Source organism: Apteryx rowi, unplaced genomic scaffold (assembly GCF_003343035.1).
Source record: "Apteryx rowi isolate R43461 unplaced genomic scaffold, aptRow1 scaffold_224, whole genome shotgun sequence".
NCBI classification, from domain to species: Eukaryota; Metazoa; Chordata; class Aves; order Apterygiformes; family Apterygidae; genus Apteryx; species Apteryx rowi.
In genome coordinates this window covers 934,587-952,190 of record NW_020448575.1, presented here as the reverse complement: position 1 = coordinate 952,190, position 17,604 = coordinate 934,587, and the positions used below count along the sequence as shown (strand labels likewise).

At 37.1% G+C, this 17,604-nt stretch overlaps 1 long non-coding RNA gene across 2 annotated transcripts; it reads right to left on the bottom strand.

The window, feature by feature from the left end:
* Positions 1–239: 239 nt before the first annotated feature.
* On the bottom strand, positions 240–17,506 carry LOC112965809. Of its 2 annotated transcripts, none has more exons than XR_003253405.1 (5): positions 17,098–17,506; positions 16,521–16,597; positions 15,959–16,020; positions 9,131–9,221; positions 240–392 (listed from the first exon to the last, which is right to left on the bottom strand). It is a non-coding gene; the product is annotated as an uncharacterized LOC112965809 (long non-coding RNA). The 2 variants fall into 2 exon arrangements; XR_003253404.1 differs by lacking the exon at positions 240–392 and adding an exon at positions 964–1,363.
* Positions 17,507–17,604: the final 98 nt, after the last annotated feature.

Here is a 17,604-nt window from a genome sequence, read left to right as displayed (position 1 = left end):
AGCCCCAAAACTGCCCCAAAATGCAGTATTATGGTCTGAGTGTCGAATGGGGGGGTAATCACTCCCCTTGATCTACTGGCTGTGCTCCTGTTAATACATCCCAGGATGCTGTAGACCTTTGCTGCCAGGGCATGTGGCCGCCTCGTGCCCAGCCTCTGTCTACCAGGACCCCAGGGCCTTTTCAGCAGAGCTGCTCCCCAGGCAGGCAGTCCCCAGCCTGTATTGTTGGAAGGAGTTTTTCCTTCCCAGCTACAGCACTGTGCATTTGTCCTTGTTGAATTTCATAAGGTTCCTGTTGGCCCATTCCTCCAGCCTAAGTACTTGTGAATGGCAGTTCTGCACATTTTTTCCAGTGATAATGATTCAGAATGTGGCTGATTTCAACAGCAATCCTGCAAGACAAAGCCTATGTCTTATTTCAAGGGAGGCTTTGCTTGAATAATTCCTATTAGTATTAGCTTAGCCTATCACAGCATTTTAGGGGCTGGAATTCAGATTATTCAAAAGCTCATACAAATTCCAAGACCAGTAGGATGATATTTACATAGAGCTGATTTTCTCTACGTATAGAAGCCCATGTGTTTTTTGGCAGTTCTTTTAAGCTTCAGGAAGCCACTGAGGGGGATAAAATAGGAATATGCAGCCATGATATTTTTATGACGTTTCCTTTCCTGGACTTTTTTTGGAGGAGAATCAGTAAGCAGATCTTTGGGGGGTGCATAACATCACAGCTTTTATGACTTTAATGGAGCTATGACCATGAATACTAAGCTCCAGATTTCATACTATCTGTCTGGTATACAGTTAAAAAAATTGTGGGGAAAATGCAAATGTATGAAATCAAAGCAATTGGTATGTAAATAAATAATTTTCATAGATATCCACTGAGGACTTCTCAGGTCCTTTGTATTGAAGTCAATTTTTATAGAGTCAAATTGTACACAGTTTCTGTATTAGCTCCACTGAAGATAATGTAGTTGCTCCAGACAGATAGCAGTGCAATTAAGAACAAAGTTTGACTTGCATTATATTTAGTGAATTTGGAAACAAACTTGACACCAAATTTCTGTACCTGTTCTGTTTTCTTCTAATCACCTATACAATTCACTACTACTATTTTTTTAAAAAGCTGCTGACAATATAAGATACATGAAAAAGGTTGCTGAATTACTCTTTTCTTCCTGATTTAGAATCTGTGAAAACGAGGTTGTAAACTCTAACATAGCTTTAACTTCCATGCCTTCCAAGATATTCTGATACTCTTGCTTTACAAAATAACATGGAGGAGGCTGAGGACAAGTGCTTTCAAGTTTACTCATTATCGGAGCTGTGATGTGAGCTTGTAATTCAGGTTCTGTGTCATCTGTGGGAAAAAGTGTGGAATGTTCATCTCTGCCCCCTGTTCCCACCCATGTGGTATCAGATTCTGATCTCCTTAATCATAAAACTTTTTTTAATTATTCAAATTAGCATACTTCTAGATGGATTCATTACAGATCAGAATGTTAGTATGCTCTTTGTTACCCATCTTTTTTTGCTCTGTATTTGTACATTCTCAAATGGCTTAAGTTACCACAAGATATTGCATATAAAGCTAACTGCAAAAATAAATAAAGGATTGTCTTGCACTCATGATCCCACCATCAGTGCTCTGTCATAAAGCTTTTTCTTTTACAGTTCAGTAGGCCAGTGCCAATAACTACTGCAGAGTGGAATTCATCCAGACTGGAATGAGGGTCAGTGGGGACTGTTTTTCATTTTAGTATTTCAGCAAGACAAGTCTGAAAGGTATTAAGTCTAAGGATTTACAAAGCAAAAAAACAGGGTTACATGGTTCCCATCTACGTGTAACTGTATGTTAGAGTCATGGAAGGAAGTAATACACATATACACTCGACAGGATAGAGTCATATGAACTTGTCACTTGGGGTTTCTCAGTATATAACCAAAGTCCCTGCCAGGTTCCTGTTACTGACTTGATTTTCACTTCCCACATCTTGGCTTTGTGAATACGGGACAAAGTAAAATCCCAGATCTAACTACTGTTTTCAGTTATGCTGATATGACCTAAACACAGTCTTATATAACATCTCTAGTGATCTGTTAGGATGAGAGAATAGTTTGGCTTGCAATCTTTGAAGTGCTCCACGCAAGAACTTTGATGACAGGGCGCTAAGCCATCAGCTATGGGAAGTCAGTGCAGCTCCATGGAAGTCAGCAGCACTGACTACCAGCAGAGCGTCTGACCCCAGGAACCTAGCAAATTTCATTCTGCTGCCACACTTACAAAGGCGGAAGCAGGAATGAGAAAGCAAATGCAATATGGAAAGGTGTGAACAGAAAATGTGGGAGGAAACTGAATGGATCTCCCTTTTCCTTGCACAACTTTATCTCCCGCTTTCCAACTTTCTGCTCTGCATCACCTGTAATGAGCAGTACCTTTTTTCCCTTCTTGTCTGAGAACACAGAAGGAAGTACACACACAAAAATCCTTTAGTAATTCAATACTCAAAATCACTTCCCCCCCCATATCCTGTGTGCTGTGAATGCATCTGCAAAAGTACAAATGCAGAAACAGTAAACTAGTGTAACATGTATTATAAACCCACTTTTATGCTAAACATATTTCACACAATGCACCATTTGCTTTTCACTATACTAGGCAGGAGATAAAAAATCCTAGATTTTAATTTTGCCTTGGCCACTGACTTGGTCTGCAACTTTGAGTGAATCATTTGAAATCTGTGTTTCAGTTTTCCTACTTGAAAAAATTAGGAGATATAATTTTTAATCCTTGTAGAACTTCCAAGAATTTCCTTTAAAATCTGTTAATTACATTTCACCAGAAGCTGAAATGTCTCAGCATGCTATTCACATATGCAGCACTATAGAAATGGATAGTGCATGATACAGAACATATTGCATATTTCTTTTAACAACTGGGTGTATGATGGTGTAGAAGGTCTGATTCTGTAAAGTACAGTGGAAGAAAAGCTGGCATTTTCTTAGGCATCTACCTTTAGGCTGTCAAATTCAAAGATGTCAACCTTCTTGAAGAGGGTAATTTCAAAAAAATTATTACATATATACTGTCATGCTAATTTGAACAGCATGGCTGCATGCACATTTTAGTTTTTTAAAAATATGGATCCCCTTGCTATTACTTGTGTGTATACTGATGTCTATTACCCTTATATTCTACAGAGCTCACCATGAATCTTCTCACATGCTAAATCTATCACATTATATATTTACCATTATGAAAGTGTCTTTTAGCACATGAGTAACAGTGAATTTGCTCTACACAGAATAGTAAGTTCCACTGTATTGTTGTTTTGTATTTCAGCATCATACTTCTACCATCACCTTTATCTCCTCTACTCTGTTCTGACCTACCTGTATTCATAAAGACCCTGATGATATGATAATCTTCCAGCAGGAGCAGACTATGACAGGACAGAGTCATCCCAAGTATAACTGCTGGAAGAAACTGATTCACTGAGGCACAGCATAGCCTTCAGGAGAATTGTCCCCCAAGTGCCTTTCACTTAAGGGAGGTGCTTGCCATAATAACCCTCGGCCAGGGTGGAAGAGAGCAGGACCAGGGCCCATCATCTCCTTGCCATCACTGGCACAGCTAGTCCCCACGTGGAACCAGCACAAGGAACACCTACACTCTGACAGTAACCTTCTGTCATAGCCTTCATTCTTCAGAAAACTTGCATTTATAGTTCACATATGCTGAGCTTGTTTTGCATTGGTTTGCACAAATGCAGCATTCAGTTAGTGTCTCTAAATGGTAAAGACTAGGGGATAATGGCCCTGCAACTTGTAGGCAAATCTTCCCAGTAATTAAAGGTGTCTGAGATCTGGAGGACTGGTTCAGCCTTTCTTTTAGAATTTTGTTTGATCCACTTTATGGCATTGTGGAAACAATAGAGAATAATATTGATTTCTCTTATCATCTCTGCCCTTCATTATTGGCACCAGATGAAAAGAAAATAATTCAGCTCCAAGATAATTAGATGGACAAATGTCCTAAAAATTAAAATAAACAGATCTTTGATCTAGATGTGCGTGATTCATTGTAGGAGACCTAATTTTCGGAGTGCCTCACTGAGGGGAAAAAAAGTGAAAAACTCAATGTATTTTATACAGCCATGGTAATGCAAATAGAAGGTGCTAAAGCTGAACAGGAAATTCAGAAAATGCTCTTCCCTTTTACTTTAGTCTATCTTCTCTTTGTACGATTATGCCATCTAAAAACTGTGCATGACAATGCTGAAAAAAAAGCCCAAAACTCCTATACTGGACAGATCACAATGAAACTGTTTACAAGCTGAATTAGTCATAACGTACATTACTATATGCTGTTGAAGTGAGTTATCTGTAGAGCATGAGTATCAGCCAATACAAATAAATACTATTGTCCAAGGAGGGAAATATACATCATTCATGGTATTCAGTAATCAAACTTCGTCTATCTACTACTTAAGTAGTGCAGAGGAATTTTTTCTATTTGCAAACATTATATAAAAAGTGTAAAAGAAAACAGATGAAAAATACAGGCCAAATTTGTGCTGACCTATAGTAAGGTTGTTCAAGTGGTAGAATAACTCAAAAAGCATTTTAGAATAATTCTCAAGGGAACCATGCTTACGTGAGTCAAAATTGTTATTGTCTCTACAGAGGAAGGGAGGAAAGGTTAAAAAAAAACGGTGGCGAATAGACAAGTTTAAGGTTTACTAATTCAGAGAGAAATAATCCACATATTTTCAGAGAGCAAATTTCCTTGATATTGGATAACACATGGCATGAAAGTGAAGCCATAGCTGCCAAGAGTCTGATTTTATTAGAGTGGCCCACTCTCAAATGAATGCTTATTATCTTTACAGGTTTGTGACCACGATATTGAAATAAAATCTTCAATTAGAGGGGGATTAGCCTCTATCTTTTCTATTATTTTCCTAAACTATCTTCAGTTTTAATATAAATGCATCTGATATTTTTTCTAGTATTTGGAAGAGTATTAAAGACAAGTCACAATAATTTGGAGTCTGCAATTTCAGACAATGTTCAGAGTTATATTTAATCTCTGTGTCATCTCCTGCTGAAACCAATACACAATAGGACAGTGTTATAGTATAGAAAAGGCAATATCCATTGTCCTCCTTGCAATTCCAACATCTGTTATTACATATATTATGTTTGAACACTTTGGCAGTGTATTCATCTCAATTTCAGATGCAATTAAAAATTTCTTGAGAATTCCACAAGCTTAATCAGGCTTTGCTGGTGACTCAGGTTTAAGTCAAATCATCAACGGTGCCTGCACTTGACAAGCATTTTAATGAAAGAAAAAAAATATGAAACTATACATTGCAGAGTGCAAAGTATTTAGAAACTGCTTTTTCATGTTAACAGATATTGCTAAAAATTGCTGAGTGCTCATTGACACCTATTTTCAATATGGATTTTGATGGGAAAACTGCTTGAACAACGATTTCAGGCTTCAGTCCTTTATTTCATTTATGCTTGCTAGTATTAATTTCTGTTACCCAACTCATCAAGTTTTTAGTGGAGAGCAATACAACTTCAAGACTTAACTTCATAAGAGACACTCACTGCACTGTTCAGTAAATTCTTCCATAAATAAGGAAGTCATAGTGTTACTTCCACTTCTATCACTAACTACATAAACATATAAGAATTGCACTTCTTGATACTACAGAACTACTTCTTTGTATGTATCAATAAAATATGTTTCTTTTTTATGACTTTGTATGTCATGCAACAGCAAAACACGACATTCTTTTTTGTAAAGGAAGGAGAGCTATTATTTTACTTATGCATCAACACAGAATTGTTCCCAATAAGATGGATTGCACCTTTAATTCTGTTTACTACAGCCAGACGAGCAATAAGGAAAAATAATTCTCAGTCATGAAATCTGGCAAACCAGAAACCACATTTTGTTTTCTGTGTTCTCGGCACATTATTATTTACTTTTGCAACCATTAATGTAAGATAAATTATGTTGATATTAATAGAAAATAGATTTAACATCTGTACATGAAACTCACTGCATGATTAAATAAACCCCTAATAGGTGGAAGGGGAAACAATAGTTGCATATATTTCCTACTCAAGATGCAGAAGAAAACTAAAACAAAATGTTTCTTTTTCTAACAGAATAACATGGTCTGATATTAACAAGCTCTGAAAGTGAATCCATGGTTTTCCTATTAGGATTATTCTCATTAGTGGGGAACAAATGTTTCTTTCTGACAAATATTTTCTCCATTCTCTTGTATAATGTACTTGCTGATGATCACTAAAGACAGTGGAAAATGGGTTCATATGCTCCTGTCTTGCTGACATCAGCTACTAAAGGGAGCCAGTCACTACTTTTCCAGCTAGCAGTTTATATACAAATCTGTGCTATAACTACTGTATTTAAGGGCATATAGTAAATGGTAATGGATAGGGAAACAGAAAATAGTAAATTAAAGGACTATTTCCAGTAGTGTTAAGGAGAAATATGTTTTCTTATGAGATACTTCTTGACAATGCTGTGTCAGAAGGAATGCTCCTCTGCCCTTCCTTTGATTCAGTTCCTGATACAAAGCCTGTCTGCAGCTTTTCCAGCTCATTTTCTAACCATGCACAATTACTGTTTCGGGAATGGCAATAGGTAAAGGGGTTTTGCTACATTACTCACACCATGAAGAGGAGTAGGAACAACAGCAGTGCCAGTAACATCAGGGCTGATGCTGTCATCAGAGAAGGCAAAGAATTCCTCCCCCTCAAAAAAGTGCAACTTACCTGGGCCTGCGTGTTCAGCAAGCCTGCGTATTGCACACCATGCTGGACTCGTCCCAATTACACTAACCTCATGTTTCTGACATAGCTGTTGTTCTTTACTTTCTGGCCTCTAGGCTATTATGAAGACGTTTGGTTCAGCTACAGCACTGGGACATGAAACATGCTCCTGCAACTGGGTGGGCATTGCACAGGTCAGATTCACTAATGATGACACTGCCACAGGATTTCCTTTGGGATAAAGCCAAAGGCCTAACTATACTGTTTCTGTATCTGTGTATTTCCTTCCACATTTAAACATGCCTGCTGTGACATTTGCTGCAAAGCGATGCTTACATTCTGCAGCCTATCCACTAGTTCACTTCAGATGCTGTCAAATTCATTCAACCACCAGGGAGAGTTCGACTGTTTGGGAAAAAACCCTCTCTCTCTTCCTGTGAGAGGGAGTAACTAAGTCTTGGTCCCTCCTCACAGACACCACAGCTCTTCTTCTTGGAGACTACTCCATATTTACAGCCTTTAATGATTTTCAGATGCCTGATGACTTACCAGCCATCGAAGAGAAACACCCTGTGCTCTTGACTTGCAAAATTCACAAGCTAATTCTTATTCATAGGAAACAACATATTTGTAGTGCAACTGAGAAAAAATACCCTCTTCAAAATGAAAATGTTCAGTATACCATTGCTTTTGTAAAGTATTACGAACAAGTTTCAACATCGTTTAACACCTTCAGGACAATTCCACTGATCAAACTCCTAATGCATAATCTGTTAGGGCTTGCCATGAAATAGGTAATTATTATGGAAATCCTAGTAGTGATTTTTTAAAGTATTGCAATATTTTTCATTTCATCCAGAAGTAAGTTTGTGCCATTTCTCTCAGTTTATTCTGATGAACTTCAGAATACTCACTTCCCCAAATGTTTTGTTTTCTCACTTTAAAGGATCCTAAGACAGAGTATTCTGAAAGCATTTTGAATCTACACATACAGATATATAGCAAGATCACTCTACAACTACTGTATCTTTTAAATAAATTTTGAAATATGCACTTAATGTAAAGGACAGAGAACTGTGCCTGTTTTTTTAATCATGTTTCTAAGGCAAGTGTTCTATTACAAAATAATAAGAATATAAAATGCAGACCATCATAAACAACTATTTCTTGTCTACTTCTTATGCTTTTATTTTTGCTGAGTAATGTCCCAATTCCAATCACCTAATTAATTCTATTGATTTAAGTGGGACTATTATGTAAGTTTTTAAGCAAAATTAACAGCAGAAAAACGAAGACATATGTGACCAAAACTTTAGGTTTATATTTATCACAGGATTTTAGTGTCTATCAGCATGGGAGCTTCAGTAAACGTGAAGTCCCAGGCTTTTATAGTACCTGTACAGTCTGATGAGAAAAGCAGGAATTAACCATAGCAAAAAGTACTACAGAGGCTTTTTTTGTATACAGCTTCCATTTGGAATCAGAGAATCCATCAATCTACTATTCACTACAAAAACAGTATTTATGATTTTGTAGAATAGTCGCAGCTATTGCAGAATGTAAGTTTTATGTAGCATGTTTATGCAAAAAAGGCCAGGGAAGCAGTTTTCGCTAATCATTATCCCATATGATATGGTAGCAATAGAACTGTCAAAAATTACTCAGAACCTAACTATACAGAAGTTCCCACCCACCTTTATTTACCTAGCTCTAATCTTTGCACCTGAATACATGCTTACCAAGTGAAAAGGGGAAGAAAAGGCATTGCATGTGTTGAAGTGAAATGTGAGGGGCATAGATATAGGTCCACCTTTGAACCTGAGTTTCTCACATATTTCAACCATGCAAATGTTGTCTCAGCTAGAGCTGCAGAGCACAGACATCACCATAGCAGGCAAGCAAGCCAGGATTCCCTGGAAAGTCAATTTAAATAGGCCATCTAAATATTACTGTAGAGTTATAATTATTTTATTGTCCAGTTTATAACTGTTTTCTCATCTTAAAAATAGTCTTTCCCCTCCACACTGCCTCTTATTCTTATGCTACAAATATTACATAAGTACATACACTTTGGGAATTCAGTACTGCAAACTAACTATAGCTCAAGATTCGCAGTCATGCCTTACGTTATTTAAAGTGACTAGCTATCTGGAACTTGTTTACATTTCCCTTTTGCTCAGACAACATCCAATCCTAATTAAAAAATAAATGCTTGGCCTTTACCTTTGCTTCTAAACTCTGAGACATAATGATATAGCTTGTAAAAACCTCAGTAATTGTTGATATACAAAGTCAAGTGATTACTTACTATTTGAAGAAGAATTGTTCAGGATAATAAGCAAGCCAGATTCCAGGAAATCCAGCAATGATTCATTGAGATGTTCCATCAAATACACATCCTTGCCAAACAGAAAGATGTAAAAGTTATACAAAGTTTATCAGAGAAATGTGGATTTTCTCCACTATTGATATTATAGTTTCAGTATATGTTTATTCAGTATCAGTTTGAAATGTATGAATGAATATGCTGCTGAACTCCATGTAAGATATCTGAAATAGTTGACATTGCTCTTTTAACAAAGTTAAATTAAACCTGATCTGGATTCCACTTGATCATAAGACTGGAATGCTGAAAATACTGTAAGCTACTTGTACATCAAGTGGAAGAAATTTTATGTCTTTAAATTTCATGGCTTTCCAGTGTATTAACTAAATATCCATAGCTTACAAACTGTTCCATGCGCAAACTGAGAAAGAAAAGACAGACAAACCTGATTTATTTCCTGGCTTTTAAACTAGGCCAAAACCAAGTCTGCTCCATGAATAACAATCAAAATCAATCTTAAAAACTTGAGAAGGAAATTTGCTGCAGTTATCAGTTCACATAATAAAGAACAAAAGACAAAATGAATACAGTCTCACCTGGTTGTAAGAACAACTTCCTAGATTTTGAAAGTTACAGCTCTTGCAGTATTGGTTGCCTGTGGTGATGGGGATATTTAACTCAAGATATTGAATGGATGTCATACCATGACTCCCTTTCATAAAGTTGTGGTAAGAGAGAACAATTCTATTTTACTTCTAGACTTTCAGCTTGTTGTATAGGACAGAGATGTGCTGAAATAACTGGTCTTTTAGCCAGCCATTATATATTTAATAGTTGCTTCTTAACCAAGAGCCTGAAGGATAGAATTTTGTCTTTGATTTCAATGAAACCAAGCATACACCATTACAGGAATTACTACATATTGCGTTCCCTAAATGTGCTGTTCCTGCAGCAATGATTCATTGTCAGTGCCATCACATGGTAGTTGCCTTATAATCACTTCAAAATAAAAATTTTTTTCAGCATCAAGAATATATTGCAATTCCAGCTGGATTTATTGTTCAGATTTGACTTATATTTCTCTTCTGTATGTAGACTTTTCTGCCTCAAAACCACAGATGATTCAAAATGAAGCAGAGTGCAGGGCTGAGAACAACTATGTAAATGAGAACAGCAAAATCAAACAGATGAAAACCACACAGGGGCTTATACAGCCCAGAAGTAATTGAAAATAACCAGCCCTATTAACAGACAACCTCAGACTCCCCTAGTGAAACAGCAGTCTTTAGGAAACTGTTCCATATTGTGGTGTAATTTGCCTGAATTATTTACATAATGCCTTAGGTGTGCACAGTGCTTTCTGACATAGTAGGCTGAAGAGAAGAAAGTCCTGCCCCAGACCGCTCCCAATCAAACAACACAATCAGGTGCAGCCCAAGAGACTATGGAAAAAGTAAACGTGCACTGTCATGAAAAAGAGCATATTACGCTAAAGACATGTCCATTTATCTGTACACTTGTTCATGGTAGATTTTTACATATCTAAATCTAAAACACCGCTCCCATTGACATTTAGCGAGTTCTGCCATTGACTTAAGATGAGTCAGGATCAGGCTAACATTAGACGAGACTTCATAACATTTATACATATTCATTTGCATATAAGTCTGTTTCCATCTGTGTAACTGTTTCCATCAATTGTTTGCACTTTTTGATCATATTTCTTTTTTTCATAGTTAGGGAGTTATTGTATTTAGTGCCTATTATTTTCTATATAGAAGAACACTGTAAAGACAAAAAAGAACAATTTTGTTAGGGTCAAGAAAAAGGAAAATCTCATGCTTTTTGTCACATGAAACTTTAAGAAGAGCCTGAAGCTAAATACTGTAGATACTACTGGCTGGTTCTCCTGATAGTTAGTGGCCTTTATAAATGCAAAAATCCTACTTAGACATTCAACTCACTCATTTGCCCTTTTCTATGGCCTTCTTCCCTCCAGCAGTCTGTAACCTGGAATTCATCTTCTAGGTCTTGCAGTCAATGTCTTGCATCTTGAAATTCAAAACAACTTGATATTCAAATTATCATTGCATCTCATCCTGGCTTGAGATTGTTTGTGGTAATTCAGATGAGTTTTAAAAACAAAAGGAATTTGGATGAATGTCTTACTTTTGAGCATCACTAGTTATAAAATTGGAAAATGTATCATTTACAGAAAAAGCAAGGAATTACTGATATTCCTGTTTGTTTGAAAATTTAAGCTGTTAACTCAGCATCTTGATACAGGACTCATCTGAAAGGGATGGCAGTCTTAAAATACCAAACTGGTTCACTTAAATTCACATATATGGAAGTTTGACCTTTAGTAACTCCTAATACTCTGATCAAATCTGAAAAAAACCTCATGTTAAATGAACTGCTTATCATGTTCCCATTACTTTGTCCGTATGTCACTATTTGTATGACAGTATCACATAGCCTGACCAAAATTTAGGTCTCAGTGCTCAACACAATAAAAGACAGGCAGAGCCCTGATGAGGACTTCTCTGTCTTTGCAGACCAGACAGGTTAATAGGTGGGAAAGAAAAAAGGAGACACAAAGAGGGAAGAATAACTTGTACAAGGCCATACTGCAGGTAAATACCAAGCTAGGTGTAAAACTGAGGTTTAAAACTGGTCCTCTGAACTTTTCCTACTGACTTCCATGAAAACTGTATTTCAGCTAGACTCCCGACTCTTGGGTCAATGCCCTATATGTAAGATCACACTACTTTTTCACAGTAATCTTCAACAATAATCACCTAATTTATTAAAAGCTAAGGAATTAGAATGGTATATACCAATAAATAGTCTGACTCCCTTTGATAATTTCTATAGCTTTCTTTTAAAAATATTATATTTATCATATTATCATTAGAGATCTTTAAAATTATAAATTTACATGTACACCTATAAATACACACCTTTACAGTCACCATATATATATCTATATGGGCAGGGGTGTGTGTGTATGTCTGTAAATTCTGTAAGTGTTTTAGTTTTTTTAATGTACAGCTTTTATCACTGTCTAGATATATAGATTTCAGATATGGTCAGTGGGAAGGACCATCTTTTGCCATTTAAAATCATATGAACAAATAAACAGAAAATGTTAGTACCTTTTCACTGAATGCATACATGTGGCCCATGTTTGAGTCTTTATAACTTATACTCTACAAAGGAGCTGCTTTTTTGTCTTCTCTCATCTGTGATAGCATTTGTGCTCTCTCAGCCTTCTGAAGCTGAGAAATTTTGTGAAAGATATGTCTATTCTGTGACAGCTGTCTGATCCTTAAATTCCAAAATATGAAAATTGTCCTGCAGTCCCCAACCAGTAGAACCACAAGTGCAGAAAGTCACTAACAGCTCTCATTGCTACTGAAACTCTGTCAAAGGATCCTCTTTGTGAAATCTGTAATGGTAAAAGGAGATGCAGAGAGTATGGAAGAATTAAAAAAAACTCTGTCACACCAAATAGCAGCATTGAAAAGGAGTCTGCTGCCCTCACCACTGCCTGCTGTATCTGTCTTTGCCAGATCCCACATAAAACATGAACATATGCACACGCACACACACACAAATCATCTGAGTCCCATACGTCTGACATACAGAAACTCAAAGAGGAGCAATATGGAAATTTCTTTTAAATAACAGTGGCAGATGTTTTTCTTAAAGACAAAAAAGGAATACATACATGCTTGACATAATAAAAATATCAGTATGTTTGTGCCTAACATACTAGAACATTGTTCAGCCTCAATTGAACCTTGCAAAAAATATTATCAGTGTAATGCTGCCAAGGCCATTGTGTGGATTATTTGTGTATATCTTGGCCAACCTGGGCATGGGCTGTAGCCATTTTTATACTTGACTTTTCAGAAACCTTTCTGTTTTGTTAATGAATCAGTTTATCTTGTTCATTCTTGTTCCTTTCTCTATTTTTACCTTTTATTAATTTCCCTTTCTCCTTTACTAGGCCACACTAAATTCAGTGAAATAACCCAGGTTGATGAATATTTATGAGCAAGAGTTTGCTTGGAAGTTGCTCATTACATTTTAGGTTACATTAAAATATTCATATATACACAGCTCATGAATGGAGTGTTTATTAATTGACTATTTCAATCTGGGTTTTAGAATTTTATAACGGTAAGTGTTAATTTATTCTGAACAACAACAGTCACAAATTAATGCATTCTAAAATAGCATCTTTGCTATTTTAAATTTCAGACTTACCTAAATCAGAAGACTCCTCTACAAATGAATTCTACAAATGAATATTTTCATACACTAAAAGGTAATACAGTAGTTGCATAAAAATGAGAGGAAAATAACTTTCCACTTTGGATTATTGCGTTATCAGGAAAAACACCTCTTAAAGCTTGGCAGCCTGCTGCTAACCTGTTTAATACTTACTGTTGAGAAGTGTTACCTTGTATGGTATAAGTATATATACCTATATGATGAGAATAAACTTCGTCCTGCTAATTATATATCAGCCTCCTCCCTCTAATCATTTTGAAAGATGACCTGTAGGGGTAGGTCCAGCAGAGTAACTTCTGCCTTTGATTTTAAGGCCCCCATGCATGTTTTCAGAATGTCACTTCTTGAGGAAGACTTTGGGGGTTTCATGTGTTACTGCTATAAAACACCACACAAATCCAACAGTTGGCCAATAAGACTTCACAACTACCTGGTGTTATTGTATACTTAAAATGTAAAATTACTAAAATATTAAAATAAACATTAAATATCACAATTTGGGGGAGATTGTGTCACCTTTGCTCATGACAAACAGTCCTTCACAAACTGCTTTATTGATTAAAAAGTATCTGTGGGGTTGACTTACTCTTATGTTCTTATATAAATATGCCCAAATGCTTTCAATTTGAAAATTAAAAAAAATTTAAAAATCCATATACAAAAATTATATCAAGTCTTTACTATATCCTGTAACTGGCCATTACTTGCCCTTATAAAATTTTCTCCAAGGATTATTGTCATCATCCATGCCAAATACAGTCCAAAAAAGGGATACTTGATGAGCCACATATAAATGTCAGCTGTGACACCAAAGCACTATAAGCCTATTTCACTGTAAAACTGAAAAACCTTCTGGCTTAGGACCTGTTATATCAACATCTACATAATGATTTGAAATTGAAAACCATCCAGTTAGTCTGGATTACTTTGATCATCTCCAGTCATTAATGCCTCTCTACAGCTTTCATGCTAACCTGGAAAAAAAGAACACAATTGCTGGTCTCATTGGTATGTGTGATATAAACAGTAGTGTCATGTATTGCATTATTATACATCTTCGGCCATATGACTTGCCCTTAGCTGTTTAATCCGCCTTTGTTGTAAACTAATTTAAAAAATCCCAAACATATCCACACGCAAAACACATTTCAAATTGCTGCCTTTTAAAATGAAACTTATCAAAGAAGCATTGCCTTCTTTGCTCACATACAGAGTTCCATTCTTTTCTCAAATTATACTAGATTGACTTGCAGAACAAGAAGCAATTATTCCTAGGCTAATGGCAGGTTTAATGCCTCATGTCCCAAGCCAAAATACAGTTTCTTGTGGATATGAGACATGGTTCTTAGATTGTGAAATGCCAACTTTTAAGATTGCAATTTGTGTATTACTAATTTTTTTAATATCTGGTACTGTGTACATTATACATACTCTCTAACACTTGCACCTTTGAATCATATTGTGAAGAGGGCACAGGAAACAAAGGAATCTGTGTTGGAGGGAATTTGGTTGTGAGGGAGATCAGGGAATTGTCTTTCTTCCCTCTTCAAAGTCAGGGTTGGACAGAAAATGAGAGTTCTAAAAATGTGGCAGCAGACTTGATCAGAGGGCTAGAGGAAGCAAAACAGACAGCAGCACACAGAAGATAAAGAACATATTTTATCCTCCAATGGATACCTGGCAAAAGCTACTTCAGAAAGTGTTGCCTGATAGAACTCACATCATATCAGGAGAGCAAACTCCTATAGATAAGGAGATCTAAGAATTAGAAATGGAGTTCAGATGGGAATTCAAAATCACAATGGAGGAGAGGAAAAAGGGTGCTGCGCAGACAGTTCAGCATCTCCTAAGCTGAATGGAGAAACTGTAGCAGGCAGACTTTGAAGAGTATGAGGACAGGGAATAGTAAGGGATGAGGAAACAAAGACAAACAGAACTGAGAATGACGCTCACAGTAGTGTAAAAGAAATAGGCAGAAGACAAAGAAAACAAGTCTTGACATATAGGATGCCTGCAGACAGGGGGACTAGGATGTTACATATATAAGGAGAATTCAGGTGGCTTCACAGAACAGAATGCTTCACAGAAAGCAAGCAAACAAGTGGGAGATAACCTGGGATTCAGCACCCAGTGCGTATGGTGACAGATGAAAGGACAGTCCTCTAGTCAAAGTAGACCTAGGAAAGTGGAGTTTTATCACTTGCCAGGACATACATTGTGGGATGGTGACCTGAGGCTAATGGAGAAAAATTCACCAGTTATCTTCTATATTTGGTCAAATGACACTGCCAGATTCCCACTGAATTGTATCATCTGCTGGAAATGATGGCAGTGCTCAGAAAAATGGAGACTCAGGTGATCATCAGCAGAATCCTTTCCTCCTTAAGAAGGAACAAGAAGGTGTGACAAGATAATGAAGATCAAGAAAAAGTTCAAGGATGGTGGCTATGCGAAAGGTTTGAAATACATGATCAATGGAAGACATTAACAACGTGAATGGACACTTACCTGAATATCTCTGGCATTAGTTTTCAGGAATTGGGGCTACCACAACTGATAAGAACTTCAAACTAAAAAAAATGGAAATGAGATTTAGCAAAGATTCATGTTATCTGCATGCCTGATTTTAACAGATAAATTTACCAAGGTAGCTCAGGCCAGATTAAGTCAAAACTCTTTTCTAATATAAATGAGTTTTTACATTGTTAATGTAGTAGGCTTAACCTCTGTGGAAGTTACAAAAGTATTTGGTATGACACCATATTGGGACATATTACTGAAGACAGATACAAAAAAGATGGATTGGCACACAAAATTGCAAAATGAATCAGAACTTGGCTGGAGGGTTCCATTTAACGGGAACTTTGAACTGAAGGGAAGCTAGTGGTGGATATTTTCTATATTTTAGGACTGATCTTTAAAATACTTTGTGCCCTTATATGAAAAGTAGGAGAGTGCTAATGATAGAGGTGCAAGGCACAGCTATTTGATGCAGGATCGGAATATCATATAGGAAGACCTGGATGACATTGGAGCTGGGGAAATGGGACATAATTAAAAGATCACTTACGTTTCAGAGCAAGGATACATTTTCACAACAAAAGAAGGCTCCTTATCATCTGCATATCAACCATCAGTGCGATGTAGCTGTGAAAAAAAAAAAAGAAACAAGGATGCAGGAGGAAACACTGGAGACAGACACAGGGAAAAACCAATGCTATCACCTGTGATACTAGCAATACCTCATCTGCATTTTTGTTTACAGTTCTGCTCACTAGTCTTTAAGAAAGATTAATTCAAACTGAAAATCATGCAGAGTACAGCTATGAGGGATCAGGCAAAAGAAGACCTTGTTTTAAGTGAAATAACTAGGAATGGGCTGATGTTTTGAATATAAAACCAGGACTAGAATCTGCTCATGAGCAAATTTAAGCTAGAAAATATTCAGAGGATTCTAATAATAAGAGGAGTGAGTTTCTGAAATGGCCTCCTCTAGTGTCGGGGCAATTGCCCTTCAACAGGGGTTATAACAGCTTAACTAGTGTTAAGCTTAATAAATGTATGATTGATAAATTCATGGACAGGGCCCAAGCCTTGATTCTGTTTAAACAGCTGTTCTCAAATGATTGTATTTTAGAAATTCTTACTGTGGAAAGATGAAAGAAGGCGTATTTCTGTAGTAAGACTTTCCACACGTGGCATTATTTGGAAAATAACTATTCTACTTTAAATTCATATTCTCTAGTAACTTTCATGTGCAAATAAATCTCAGATTCTTGCTCTGCAAAATCAACAACTCAGCTCTGTTAACGGTTAGCAGGCAACGCTGTTCATGTGTTTGAGTCTGTCATACAGTTACAAACGCTTTTGTCATCGACACTCCCTACAGAGCACGTCGCTGCATCGGAAAAGCTGCCGGCACGCTCTGCAGCGCTCCGTCTATGCTCAAAAAAGACCATTTTCTGCGCTCGACGTTAACAAATCTCTGAGGCCTGCAACACGGCTCGGCAGCGAGGGTCAGGAAACCGACCCGGAACGTGCCGGGAGCCACCTCCCGCGGCGGTGCGCGGCGCTCCTCAGCCCGCCCCCCGCCCCGCCGCCTCAGGCCGGCGCTGTGAGGCGGCTGCAGCGCGCGCCGCGCTGAGGGGGGCGGG